This window comes from Aquarana catesbeiana, linkage group LG07, assembly GCF_042186555.1.
Source record: "Aquarana catesbeiana isolate 2022-GZ linkage group LG07, ASM4218655v1, whole genome shotgun sequence".
Lineage (NCBI taxonomy): Eukaryota > Metazoa > Chordata > Amphibia > Anura > Ranidae > Aquarana > Aquarana catesbeiana.
In genome coordinates, this window is record NC_133330.1 from 74474301 (window position 1) to 74487757 (window position 13457).

Consider the following 13457-nt stretch of genomic DNA (forward strand, 5'->3'; position numbering starts at 1 on the left):
TATTTTATTAATGCTCATTATTATTTGCAAGCGCACAGCTTTGAAATAATACAGTTGCTTGTGGGTTATTCCGTGTGAAATATATTGCACATTTCTGGTCATTATGTTCATAAAAAAGAAAACAGAACAGTTATTAGTGTCGTTATTCTGAACTACCATTTATGTTAGAAAAGAGGTTGTGATTATAATTACTTCATTAGATGTACCGGCATGAAAAAGAGTAATTAGCATGTATTAAAATTTGATAGGAAAGTGGCAGTGACTCCAAGTTTATTGTTTCACACAATCTGCTAATGAAAAGTGACTTTAATTTTACTGAATAATTTACTCTGTGTTTATAGCCAATATACACAGCTAGCTTTTTGATGTGATGAGTTTTTAGGTCTCATGCATACAGGCAGTTTGGCCCATACAATGTAAAAAACAGGTGTTTTTGGGGAGAACCCAAGAGGCACAGGTGCAATGTGCAACCATCTGCCAGCACCCTGTAAAAATCAATGACAGGCTGATATACTGTATGCAGGGGGATCACATACAAGACCGTATGCATATGGGGTAAATGCTTTGAACACAGAAAGTCCAGAGCATAAGTCTCCGTATCTACAGTGGGGACGGAAAGTATTCAGACCCCCTTAAATTTTTCACTCTTTGTTATATTGCAGCCATTTGCTCAAAATCATTTAAGTTCATTTTTTTTCCTCATTAATGTACACACAGCACCCCATATTGACAGAAAAACACAGAATTGTTGACATTTTTGCAGATTTATTAAAAAAGAAAAATTGAAATATCACATGGTTCTAAGTATTCAGACCCTTTGCTGTGACACTCATATATTTAACTCAGGTGCTGTCCATTTCTTCTGATCATCCTTGAGATGGTTCTACACCTTCATTTGAGTCCAGCTGTGTTCGATTATACTGATTGGACTTGATTAGGAAAGCCACACACCTTTCTCTATAAGACCTTACAGCTCACAGTGCATGTCAGAGCAAATGATAATCATGAGGTCAAAGGAACTGCCTGAAGAGGTCAAAGACAGAATTGTGGCAAGGCACAGATCTGGTCAAGGTTACAAAAAAATTTCTGCTGTACTTAAGGTTCCTAAGAGCACAGTGGCCTCCATAATCCTTAAATGGAAGACGTTTGGGACGACCAGAACCCTTCCTAGAGCTGGCCATCCGGCCAAACTGAGCTATCAGGGGAGAAGAGCCTTGGTGAGAGAGGTAAAGAAGAACCCAAAGGTCACTGTGGCTGAGCTCCAGAGATGCAGTCGGGAGATGGGAGAAAGTTGTAGAAAGTAAACCATCACTGCAGCCCTCCACCAGTCGGGGCTTTATGGCAGAGTGGCCCGAAGGAAGCCTCTCATCAGTGCAAGACACATGAAAGCCTGCATGAAGTTTGCTAAAAAAACACCTGAAGGACTCCAAGATGGTGAGAAATAAGATTCTTTGGTCTGATGAGACCAAGATAGAACTTTTTGGCCTTAATTCTAAGCGGTATGGGTGGAGAAAAAAAGGCACTGCTCATCACCTGTCCAATACAGTCCCAACAGTGAAGCATGGTGGTGGCAGCATCATGCTGTGGGGGTGTTTTTCAGCTGCAGGGACAGGACGACTGGTTGCAATCGAGGGAAAGATGAATGCTGCCAAGTACAGGGATATCCTGGATGAAAACCTTCTCCAGAGTGCTCAGGACCTCAGACTGGGCCGAAGGTTTACCTTCCAACAAGACAATGACCCTAAGCACACAGCTAAAATAACGAAGGAGTGGCTTCACAACAACTCCGTGACTGTTCCTGAATGGCCCAGCCAGAGCCCTGACTTAAACCCAATTGAGCATCTCTGGAGAGACCTAAAAATGGCTGTCCACCAACATTAACCATCCAACCTGACAGAACAGGAGAGGAGCTGCAAGGAGGAATGGCAGAGGATCCCCAAATCCAGGTGTGAAAAACTTGTTGCATCTTTCCCAAAAAGACTCATGGCTGTATTAGATCAAAGGGGTGCTTCTACTAAATACTGAGCAAAGGGTCGGAGTACTTAGGACCATGTGATATTTCAGTTTTTCTTTTTTAATAAATCTGCAAAAATGTCAACAATTCTGTGTTTTTCTGTCAATATGGGGTGCTGTGTGTACATTAATGAGGAAAAAAATGAACTTAAATGATTTTAGCAAATGGCTGCAATATAACAAAGAGTGAAAAATTTAAGGGGGTCTTAATACTTTCAGTCCCCACTGTATATGACCCCATATGTGGGTACTGCTCCCAACAGCATCCAACCATGTTCAGCCTGTCATTGATTTTGACAGGCTGCTGGCAGCAGCCTGTAAGGTGCACTTGTGCCTCCTGGGCACCCAAAAAAAGCCAATTTTTTATGTTGTAGTAGATAAACTGCTCCTGAGCACGAGGTCAAAGGAAATATTAACTTCAGTGAAGACTAAAACTGTTCTAGAGTGCTTTAAATACTATCTCAGCTACCCTTATAGTGCTTATAATTCTGGGATAGTACATTATAATTATGAGATATTATCTCCAGATTCCAATAATGTTTCAGTATTGGCACATATTATCTAAGATGAGATCTTATCCCAGAGTTTTTGAAATATTATTTCAGAACTCTATGTTAATAAGTCATGTAGTAGTACCCCCGAAAGGGCCGAAGATCTTACCAGGTTCTTTCCCACTATAGTGCAGAGGCAGCCAGGCACACAGCAACAGCCCATTCACTCTGCCTCATTAAACAGTCCAGGGGATGTCGTTTTCTGTATTTTATTGCTTAAAGGAACTGGGGAGGGGATCTGGGGTGGTGCGCTATACTCCAAAATGCTGCGACTCAATTGTCAGAGGACAACTCTCCAAACAGCAGCGGCACAGTTTTGTTTCACTCACAGCTGGGGACCGTGAGATATCTGGTAAATCAAGAGCAGCAAGACTGGAACAGTCTTTGCATTTATGGTTGGGGACCATGAAGTAGTATGAGTACAAATAAGGCAGACTGGAGCAATCTAGGGTTCACGGCTGGGGACCATGAAGTAGTATGAGTACAAATAAGGCAGACTGGAGCAATCTAGGGTTCACGGCTGGGGACCATGAAGTAGTACGAGTACAAATAAGGCAGACTGGAGCAATCTACGGTTCACAGCTGGGGACCATGAAGTAGTACAAGTACAGATAAGGCAGACTGGACCAGTCCATGGTTCACAGCTGGGGACTTTGAAGTAATGTTTCACAGAAAAAAGGCTCTACTCACTGGATCCTGTAACACAGACATTCCATCGGTACCTCCTCACACAAGTAGTCCAGTGTTCAGTCCAAGGGCTCCAGAATCAGGCAGTCCCCTTCCTCTCAGCTCACCGATCCATCCCTGTAGGCAGAACAGTGGCTAAGTGGTTAGCACTTATGCCTAGCAGCACTAGAGTTGTTGTTTGGAATCCCAACTAAGGCACTACCTGCACGGAGTTTGTGTGTTCAACCTGTGCCTGTGTGGATTTCCTCCAGGTACGCCGGTTTCCTCCCACACTCCAAAGACATCCTGGTAGGTCTATTGGCTCCTGTCTAAATTGCCCCTAGTATAAAATAAAGTCAGCAGCTACAAATACTGTAGCTGCTTACTTTTAATATAAGGAAACTTAGCTGTCCAGGGATCCAGCAATGTTGGCACCTGAGCTGATTCTTCAGTCGGCTTTGAGTACAGGCAACGGCATCTTCACTAAGGGAAACTGGCAGTGGAACCTTTACCTTCGAGTCACACTGTGGTGTGTGAATGGTCCTGCCCTCTTCTGGGACCTGTGTGTCCCAGTGGGTAGTGGGGGGAAGGAGGAGGGGCCATATATACTCGTAGATCGCTGTAGCAATCTTACCCAGAAGTGGGAGTGAGTACCTGTCAAAACCTGGTACCCCCTCAAAAAGTGCCAAACGTTGCAGTGGAGCCTTTTGGGTGGAGCTCCACTTTAAGAAAAGTAGAAAAATAACGCTGGACCCAAAGGTTATCTTATCGGTATTGATGTAAAAAATTTGGTTCCCTTCCCAGGCAGGTGGCTTCTACACCCCAGAGGATCTCCATGGTCTCTAAATTACACTGCCAAACCAGCTGCTGACAAGGCCTTTGCTTGTAATCATACTGGAAGAAATAACATTAATAGTGCAGTTCACTTGCAGTCTATTCACAATGTTTTCAATCAAGCCCTGATGAAGGGGGGTGTTTTTGGACCCCTGAAATGAGTTGGATACTTTTTAGGTCTTGAGCAATTACAGTATCTTTAGATGGCTATACTAGGATTAAAAGAAAACTAAATAATCATCAATGCAGGAGAAAATGCTTCTCCAGGCTCCCTACAGTGCTGACCACAGGCCAGCAAGCCTAGGTATATGGTCATCTTTTCTCTGTTGAGGAGAAGGATCAAAGTTTAGCCTGGCCGATGTTTCCCTAATGCCGCATACACACGGTCGGATTTTCCGATGGGAAATGTTCGATGGGAGCTTGTTGGCGGAAATTCCGACCGTGTGTAGGCTTCATCGGACAATTTCCAACAAACAAAATATGAGATCTGGATCTCAAATTTTCAAACAAGAAAATCCCTTGTCGGAAATTCCGATCGTGTGTACACAATTCCGACGCACAAAGTTCCACGCATGCTCGGAATCAAGCAGAAGAGCCACTCTGGCTATTGAACTTCATTTTTCTCGGCTTGACGTACGTGTTGTACGTCACCGCGTTCTTGGCGATCAGAATTTCCGGCAAGATTTGTGTGACCGTGTGTATGCAAGACAAGTTTGAGCCAACATCCGTCAAAAAAAAAACATGGATTTTGTTGTTGGAATGTGCGATCGTGTGTACACGGCATTAGTTGGGATCATACAACCGAAGGACCAGAACCAAAGAACACAGAAGAGCATTTTCTCCAGGAAAAGTAAGAAGTTTAATCACTCTATAATGTTTAATTCCTACAGCTATAAATTAACATTAACAAGGGAACTGAATTGTTATAGTCACATAGAGCCAAAAACTCTATTTGATCATCGAACATCCTTGACCAAAGTTTGCCGTCTTGATCCAGTCTTCTTGTTTTGACGACACAAGCAAGTTTTAAAAGACATGACCTAGGACATCAAAAGGGGTGGTGATAGGAGTGATTGTACATTTATTTTTTAAAGATAATTAAGCTTTCTTTAAGGATACAGTTCACCTTTAAACTAAGACCATCTTTGTACTTATCAACGTGCGTGGTCTATAACAAACCGCACAACATTCCCTGTTCACTTGTTTATATATTTTGAAATAGTTTGAAATAGTTCCTTTGTCCCATCTATCAGCACATCAAAACTAATCCCAGATTAATCTGTACAAGGAAAATGTCTATCATTTTTTTGACAGGATGCTCTGTAGAGCTGCAGTCTTTGCAATTAGGATAAGTGAACGGTTAATTGTAACATCCTTGACATTTCCAGATAGCTCAAGATGCGGTATGTATTCTGGACTCCGTTCAATTCAATTTTCTTAAGATCTCTCCGAAAAATGATCATCGGTCTTAGCAGGTTGAATAACTTAATTTAGTTGTGTAATTTCACAGTCCAAAGTGATTAGTCTCCAGTGATCTGAGCGTGCCCCGTTTCACTAGCAGTTAACCTATCATAGCTTGCAATCAAGATTTAGTTACTTGCGGTCTAATCAGAGCAGAACACCGGCATTGACTGACAATATTATTTTAGTAATGTGCTTGGTCCCTTGCCAGCTTTCTCACAAGCTCATTTAGAATAAATAAACTCATCTGACTCGTATAGGGAGAGTTATCACAACGATGAACGTCATCCTCCCTTCTTTTATCAAAGGGAAGGTTAGTCTAGTTCGGCTCAAGATGTTAAAGAAAAATTTGGATCTGAAAACATTGAAGGCCAGGAAGAAACAAAAACTTTTTTTACTTTATTGTTACATGGAAAAGATGGTAACAATTTTATCATATTGTTACTTGCCAGGTCCATGCAAAAATGTTATATCTTTTCTCAATGCTAAAAAAACTGCGTGCAACATTTCTTCATTAACCTCTTGCCATCCACATAACACATACACCATCAGTGGAGGCTGGTGGTATATTTTTTGAGGGGGGGGCGTCAATCCGTCCAATACCACAACCCCCCCGGCGCTTACCCAATCTAGGTCGCTGGCTTCCTCCGGAGCGGCAGGCAGCGGCTTCCCCTGCGTCCCCTCCCTCCTCCTCTGTGGCTGCCAATAGGATCGCTTCTCCTCTCAGCCAATCGGGTCTCAGGACCCACTTCCTGAGCCTGGATTGGCCATGAGGAGAATCAGGAAGACAATAGTGAATATTAATTAGCTATTGTCACACAACTGGGTGGGCTCAGGGTGCAGTGTTTTGCGCCCCAAGCCCACCCTTTTTTTAAGCCAATTAGAGCCTCAGGCTCTAATCATGTGCTTCTAAAAAAAAAAAAAAACCCATTGGAATCCATGCATCCAGCGCCTGCATGTAAATTAGAGGCCGACCACATGGATTAGGGGGGCGAGGCCCCTGTGCCCCATATGGATTAGGGGAGCAGCTGGTCCAAAAGAAGCTGACTTCTGTTGAACGAGCATGCTGGAAAACCAGCAGCCAAACGGCTCCGGATCAGCACTCTCAGCCAATGGCTAAGAGCACTGACCAGAGTGTTCTTGCGGGGGGGGGGGCATCCCCCTGTCAGAACACAATACTCAGCAGGGGAGATCGCTGTACTAACATTGAATTGTTAGTACAGCAGCTCCGAATTGAGCTGTCAGGTTTTTTTTTTGTTCAACCTGCTGGGTAGAAAGAAAAAAAAAAGTAGTGTGTACTAGGCTTTAACGTGATCCTGCATGGATGGGTAAAGCACATTGTCACTTCAAAGAACAACTGTATCTTTAGTACAAGTTGCCCTTTAAAGCGGTAGTAAACTGCCGGAAAAAAAAAAAACCTGTAATACAATAGCATAATGTGCTAGTATGCATCGCATACTAGCACATTATGAAATACCTTAGAACGCTGAGGGGGGTGGCATGTTCCCTCTGCTTTTCCTCCAGGTTCATGGGCTCCGGCTCATGCGTGCGGGAGTCCTCCATTCCGCCGGACCTTCAGAACGCATGTGTCGCTGACGTCAGCGGCTGCATAAAGGGTGAATATCTCCTAAACCGTGCATTTTACCTACAGGTAAGCCTTATTATAGGCTGGGTTGATGCTTGTGGATGCAGGCATCAACCCAGTATAACCACTGAAACGGGAGGACATCCATGTACGCCATCCCGGCGGGAAGTGGTTAATTATGGTAAACACAGCTACCTAGTCCTCTAATAAATAAAGAGAACTACCAGCCCTTAGCATTTACTCGTATGTCTTTGGGTTTCAGTGGTTATACTGGGGTCATGGCTACAGCTGCAGTAATGACCCAAGTATCTTTGTTATTCAGCCGGTGATGCTGAATAATGTAAAAGTGATCCCAGTGGCTATAAAGCCACTGGATCGCTTTTACATGTGGCCTTACGGGGTCCCCCCTTACATGTTGCGCATCCCTTGTGATAGCAATAAAGTTTAAAAATTAAAATAAAATTAATAAAAAAAAAATGTAAAGTGCCCCCGTCCCTCCATGTTTATGTGTAAAGGTGAATGCATAAGTCAGTCCCATACGCATGTGTGTATGGTGATCGCACCACACATGTGAGGTATTGCCATGAACGCCATAGTGAGAGCAAGAATTCTAGCACTAGCCTCCTGTGTAATTGTAAACTGGCAACCTGAAAAGGCATTTAAAGCAACACCTATGGAGATTTTTAAATACCGTAGTTTGTCATCATCCCAAAGGAGTACACAATTTTAAGAGTGACATGTTAGGTATCTATCTATTCAACGTAAAAGAATCTTTTATATTTTACAAAATATTGGGTATTATCGTGTGTTTTCATGCACTAAAATTCATTAAAGTGTATTTTTTCCCAAAAATTTGTGTTTGGAAAACAGCTGGGCAAATATCGTGTGACATAAAAAATTGCAACTACCAACATTTTTTTCTACTGAGCCTCTGCTTTCAGAAAATATATAATGTTTGGAGGTTTAAAGTAATTACCTAGTAAAACAAAAATTCTGATTTTTACAGGTATGAGAGAGGTGTCAGAAATTGGCTTGGGCAGCTAGTGGCTAAGTCATGTAAATATATACACTAAGCAAAGACCATATACGTAGCATGCATTGCCAACACTATAATAAGAGGGGGAAACTAGAAAAAATGGCAACTTTTAGGGGACTTAGAAAGAAACCCCCTTTGTCAAGCTGTTCTCAATTCACTTAAAGATATGCTTAAAGCAGGAATGACTTCACTTCTACTTGCGATTTGCATCGGTGTTTCCTAAGGCTATTTTCACACTGGGGCGTTGGGGGTGTCGGCGGTAAAGTGCCGCTATTTTTGCAGAGGTTTACGCCCGCTAGCGGGGCACTTTTAACCCCCCGCTAGCGGGCGAAAAAGAGTTTGGCAGCGCTGCCCATTGATTTCAATGGACTGGGGCGCTTTAGGGCGCTCCTACAGCGCTGCAAAGATGCTGCTTGCAGGACTTTTTTTTACCATCCTGCAAGTGCACCAGTCCATTGTGAAACCCCCTTGGGCTTTCACACTGAAGTGAGAGGAGAGGCTCTTTACAGGCCCTATGCAGACCCTATTTTTAGCGCTATAGCGCCTGTAAAGCGCCTCATTATGAAAGCAGCCTTAGTAAAAATAAATCTTACAAATGCTTGCTAACAGTTTGCTGTATATTGGTACAAGCAGTAGTCCTTCTGTCCCTAATGCTAAATCTGTCATTCACTCAAAAATGGGTCTCTGCCTGAAAACCGCCACACAGCCGGCCCAGAATGACATAGCATGTACTATATATAAAGATGGCTGCCAAAAACCTCGAGAAAACACTGTGTCTCGCTCTCCCAAGATGGCGGCTGGAGTCCATGGCAGAGGACACTGTACAGTAGGGTCATGTCTGGCCTCCTGCCTTGATATAATAAAAGGGAAGAACTTCCCCAGCAAAATGATTCCAGTTAAATCTCCACTCCATCTTTTGACATACTTTACTTACTTTGGTTTATCCCCAGTCTCATACCGGGAACACAGTACAGTCTATCACAGCGGTGCTCAGCCATTCAAAGTAAGTGATGTATTCTATCATGAATACAAAGCTTCCTCTGAATGGCTGAGTCAGAGAGGTGGGCTGATGATGTCAAAACCTCTGACAGCCAATCGGAGGGAGCTTTGCATTGATTGATAGAATACATCACTTTCTCTGAATGCCTGAGCACTGTTGTGATAGACTGTACAGTGTTCAGTGTATAAGACTGGAAGTCTCAGCTCGAACCCAGAACACAGTGCCTAGGTAGGGTTGTAGGCAAGTGCAGTCTGTTCTCCCCACTGCAGATGGCACTTGACTGAAGCAGCAATGCAGAAGGGAAAGGAAGTTGTGAAGAACTTGGTTCCTCTACGACTTCCTGCAGTTATCAGGGGGGACAGCTGTCCAATTGAGTATAAGGGTTTGGGTTCCACTACCACTAAACTCCTGAAAAGCCTGTACTGTGCATGGACCCATAGGCTAATATGGAGGGGGGGTTAACAGGCAGAGAAAAGTAAAAGCTAAAAGCACCTCAAACGCCTGTAGGAGCAGCTTCTTTGAGCTGCAGTGTGCATGAGGCCTAGGGCTACCCATAGACATTAGCTAGTGGTCTGAAGAAATCGCCAATTTCAAACCAAACGTTCATTTGAACAATTTGAAAGCCAACATTGCCATCACATTAATGTCTGAAATAAACATCAGTAAAGCTGGAAGTGATCTTTTCTATGAGACAAACAGTCTTTCTCTATGTCCATACTTATGTTTGTAAAATAACCGGGCAGTCAAGCACACTTATCCCTGTGCCTGCAATCATTTATCAGTTATTTAGTACTGTGGCATAATGTGTGGTTGGCAGTAAACACTGCCAACCACACATTATGTTAAACAGCAAAGTGTGGCGCTCATAGAATGTGCTGAAAATCTATAGTAACAACTATAGAGTCACAGTAAGTGATGGTAACACATAAAGTGGACCAAAAAAAATGAGGGGAAGGGGATATGACCGCCAAAGGGTGATAGATGTGTAACTAGTAATATTATGCTGGTGAAAAAAATAGGCTACGTATAATCTCTAGTGGTGAATTTCAAATAAGTGGATCAATAGTAGTGAGTGTGACCTCAAAACTGAATGAGAATAGCAAATTATAAGTAAACCTGAAAACATCAAATTATGTGAGAATAGGAAAACACCATATAAGTAAACTGATATGAATGTGATTAAGATGAACTCAGCAATATTGCGTGTCTGTCCGACCCATCTATTAGGATATAAAATACATGACATATAAATGTGGCATGTAGAGTTTTAATGTCCGTCTGTAGGATATAGGCTCATTAAGATGCCAATGTAACACTGTGGGTGCTCCAAATCTTCATATGTATTTCTACAGGACTATTAGGGACATCTCAGCATGCAGGGTGATATCTTCTCCAGACATGACCATATAATCTCAGGCAGATAAAAATATAATGCCCTTACCAGAAAAGGTGGACTCACAGGCCGTCGGCGGTGAGTCAAAAAAGCTTATACCGTCAAACGGTGAGATGGATCTGGTTCCGGTCACACAGATAGGCTTGGCTTGGAAGAGCAGAAAGCCTCAAAGGCTGTATCCCTGAAGGAGCTGAGTTGGACCCAGATGTCCTGTTGGACCAACTTCGATCGTCACCCAGGTTCCACTCAATCATCGACAATCCTCATGGTATAGGAAAAGGAACAAGGAAAAAACTTCCACATAGTGTAAATCCGTTGAAAAAAATACGAAATTTATTGGTATAAAAATTATAAAAATTTATAACCAACAAATGATAAAAACTGGGCAGTAAAAATTGGGTTCAATTGAACTAGGCAGCGCAGTAAGTGGTGGTTAAGGTAAAGAAAATGAGACAAACAGTCTTTTCCTATGTCCATACTTATGTTTGTAAAATAACCGGACAGTCAAGCACACTTATTCCTGTGCCTGGAATCATTTATAAGTTATTTGGCACTGTGGCATAATGTGTGGTTGGCAGTAAACACCGCCAACCACACATTATGTTACTTCCGGTAAAGAATTCCCTTATGTGATAAAAGGTTCCAGATTGCCACCCTGCCAATACCATCCGGTAAGATCTTCCTTGTTGATTTGTCTGTATGGTTTGTGCTTTTTTGGTGTTGGAGTACGCAGGTTTACACAATCTTAATCTGACAAACTAGAGTCAAACTTCTAGTAGACTAAAGTGACATTTTTATCTTATATTTCTTTCCAGGTATTCAAACTGTCACTTCTCCTTTTGCTCAGCAGAGTATGGTGTAGCTATGAGGTCTGATTTTGGTAGTGTGATACTAAGCTATTCGACTGTGGTAAGATGGGCACAAGAAAGTTTGCCTTGAGGAGATGAAAGTATAGATCTAGGCTCTGGTTGGTAAGTTGGAGGAAAAATGCCCCAGTGTCATTGGTCAATGGGTGTAAAACTATATTTTCTACCATAGACACTACGACTAAAAAGTGCCCTGGTGGTAGTATCCATGGTAGAGAAAATGCCCTAGCACTGTACCAGAGGAAGGAAAATAAAATCGAATTATTGTTGTTGGTGGAATGAGAAATGTCCCATAGTTGGTGTCAATGGGATGAAAAATGTTCTATCATTGGTGCCAATTGGAGAATAAATATAGCTCTTCGATATAGGGGAATAAAAATTCTACCCCATCATTGGATCAGTGGCAGAAAAAATACCCCATTATTGATGTTCTAAGAAGATGCTCATTGTCCTGCCCCATTGCCAGATGATATCAGTGTTGGAACTATGCAGGCACCATTGGGCAGAAGATCACTTGGCCTGAGAATGCCACTTAGTCCAAGTGCAGGTCCTGAAATGCTCTAGCACCCACTGCCCTTCTACAGGATACCCTGAGTCCTATAGGAAAGCCTGTGAGGGACAGACACTGCAGGGCAGAGTTCAGCATCACAGGAATGGCCCTGTAGATTTGGGATATTTGGCAGCTACGATAAATGTGAATACGCAAATCTTTATTTCCCTTATTTGTCCACTAGATGGAGCTAAGTTCCCTCGCTGACAATAAGATGCTACTTGAAGTTTAATCATTTCTTTTTATAGCTACTGTATGTATTTATTTATTTTATGTTATGATACACTGGTTCTACAGAAAATAATCATTTCTAAAAAGAAAAGTGGAATTGGTTCACATAATTTAATTCCAACTGTTAATTTTCTAATAGAAAATGAAAGGGGAAAGCCAAGTAGTTGCTATGAGCTATAACCTTCATCTTTCAAGTTTTTTAAATGAATTTACCCAAAACTGACTGTAACGACACGGCTAGATCTGTCACACTGACCTCCAGGCTTTCCCACAAAATTACTGAAATTCCCTCCCAACTGGTAAAACGTTCCATGCTCATTTTGTCTAGGGGATAAGATAACAGAAGATCACTTACCTTAATCCAGGCTCTCACGATAGCCGGTACTTTTCTCCTCTTCTTTCCAGCGCTGGAATGTAAGTGGGTGCTCCAACATCATCATGTACAATGTAGGACTAGTGGCAGTTGCTGGACTTGCACAGTACATAAAAACGTTGGAGACCGATGTCTTGCCGAGAAAGTTCCCCTGGCGGATAAGGACCCCCCTGTACTGCGCAGCGCTTGCGCAGTACGAACGACTAGGAGCCGCCGAAAATAGCCGAAGCTGAAAAACTTCAATCAGCTGTACACGGCGCCTGCGCCCTGGGTCCAGGTGAAAGCCCCACCATCCAAGTGGACCTAGAGGGAGAATAAAAAAGTGCAGAGCGAAGCAAGGCCGTGCCCGAAGCGTGGCGAACAAAGCGAGCCCGCGAGGGGCCCTCTTACAGGCGCCGTGTACAGCTGATTTCTATCCTATTCGGCTTCGGCTATTTCTGCCTGATCCTACTGCGCAAGCGCTGCGCCTACGCAGTAGAAGAGGGTTCTTATCCGCCAAGAGGAACTTTCTCGGCAGAACACCGGCAAGAAGTTAGGCTGTGGGAGGCTGCGGGATGCTAGATTAGAGTGGAAGAAAAACCTAACTATAAGTATATTTAAAGATATTACCCCATCCCTCCCTCCCTTCTTCCTCCTACCTAATCTCGCCTAACCTGTATAAAAAAAAAAGATATGTCAATTTGCTTTTTTTTAATCCAGTCTGGTCACGTGAAGAGCGGCTGCTACAGGGGAGAGGAGGGAACACCAACAAAGGCTGGGTCATGGGAGCCTATGGGTGACGTCACAGCTCCATGGATCCACAGCGATTGTCGAGTGCTCCCTTACACAGAGCTGCAGGATTATGCGACCAAAGCAGGGCAGCCTGAAAATAGGTAATACATGTTGGGTATACAGGTTA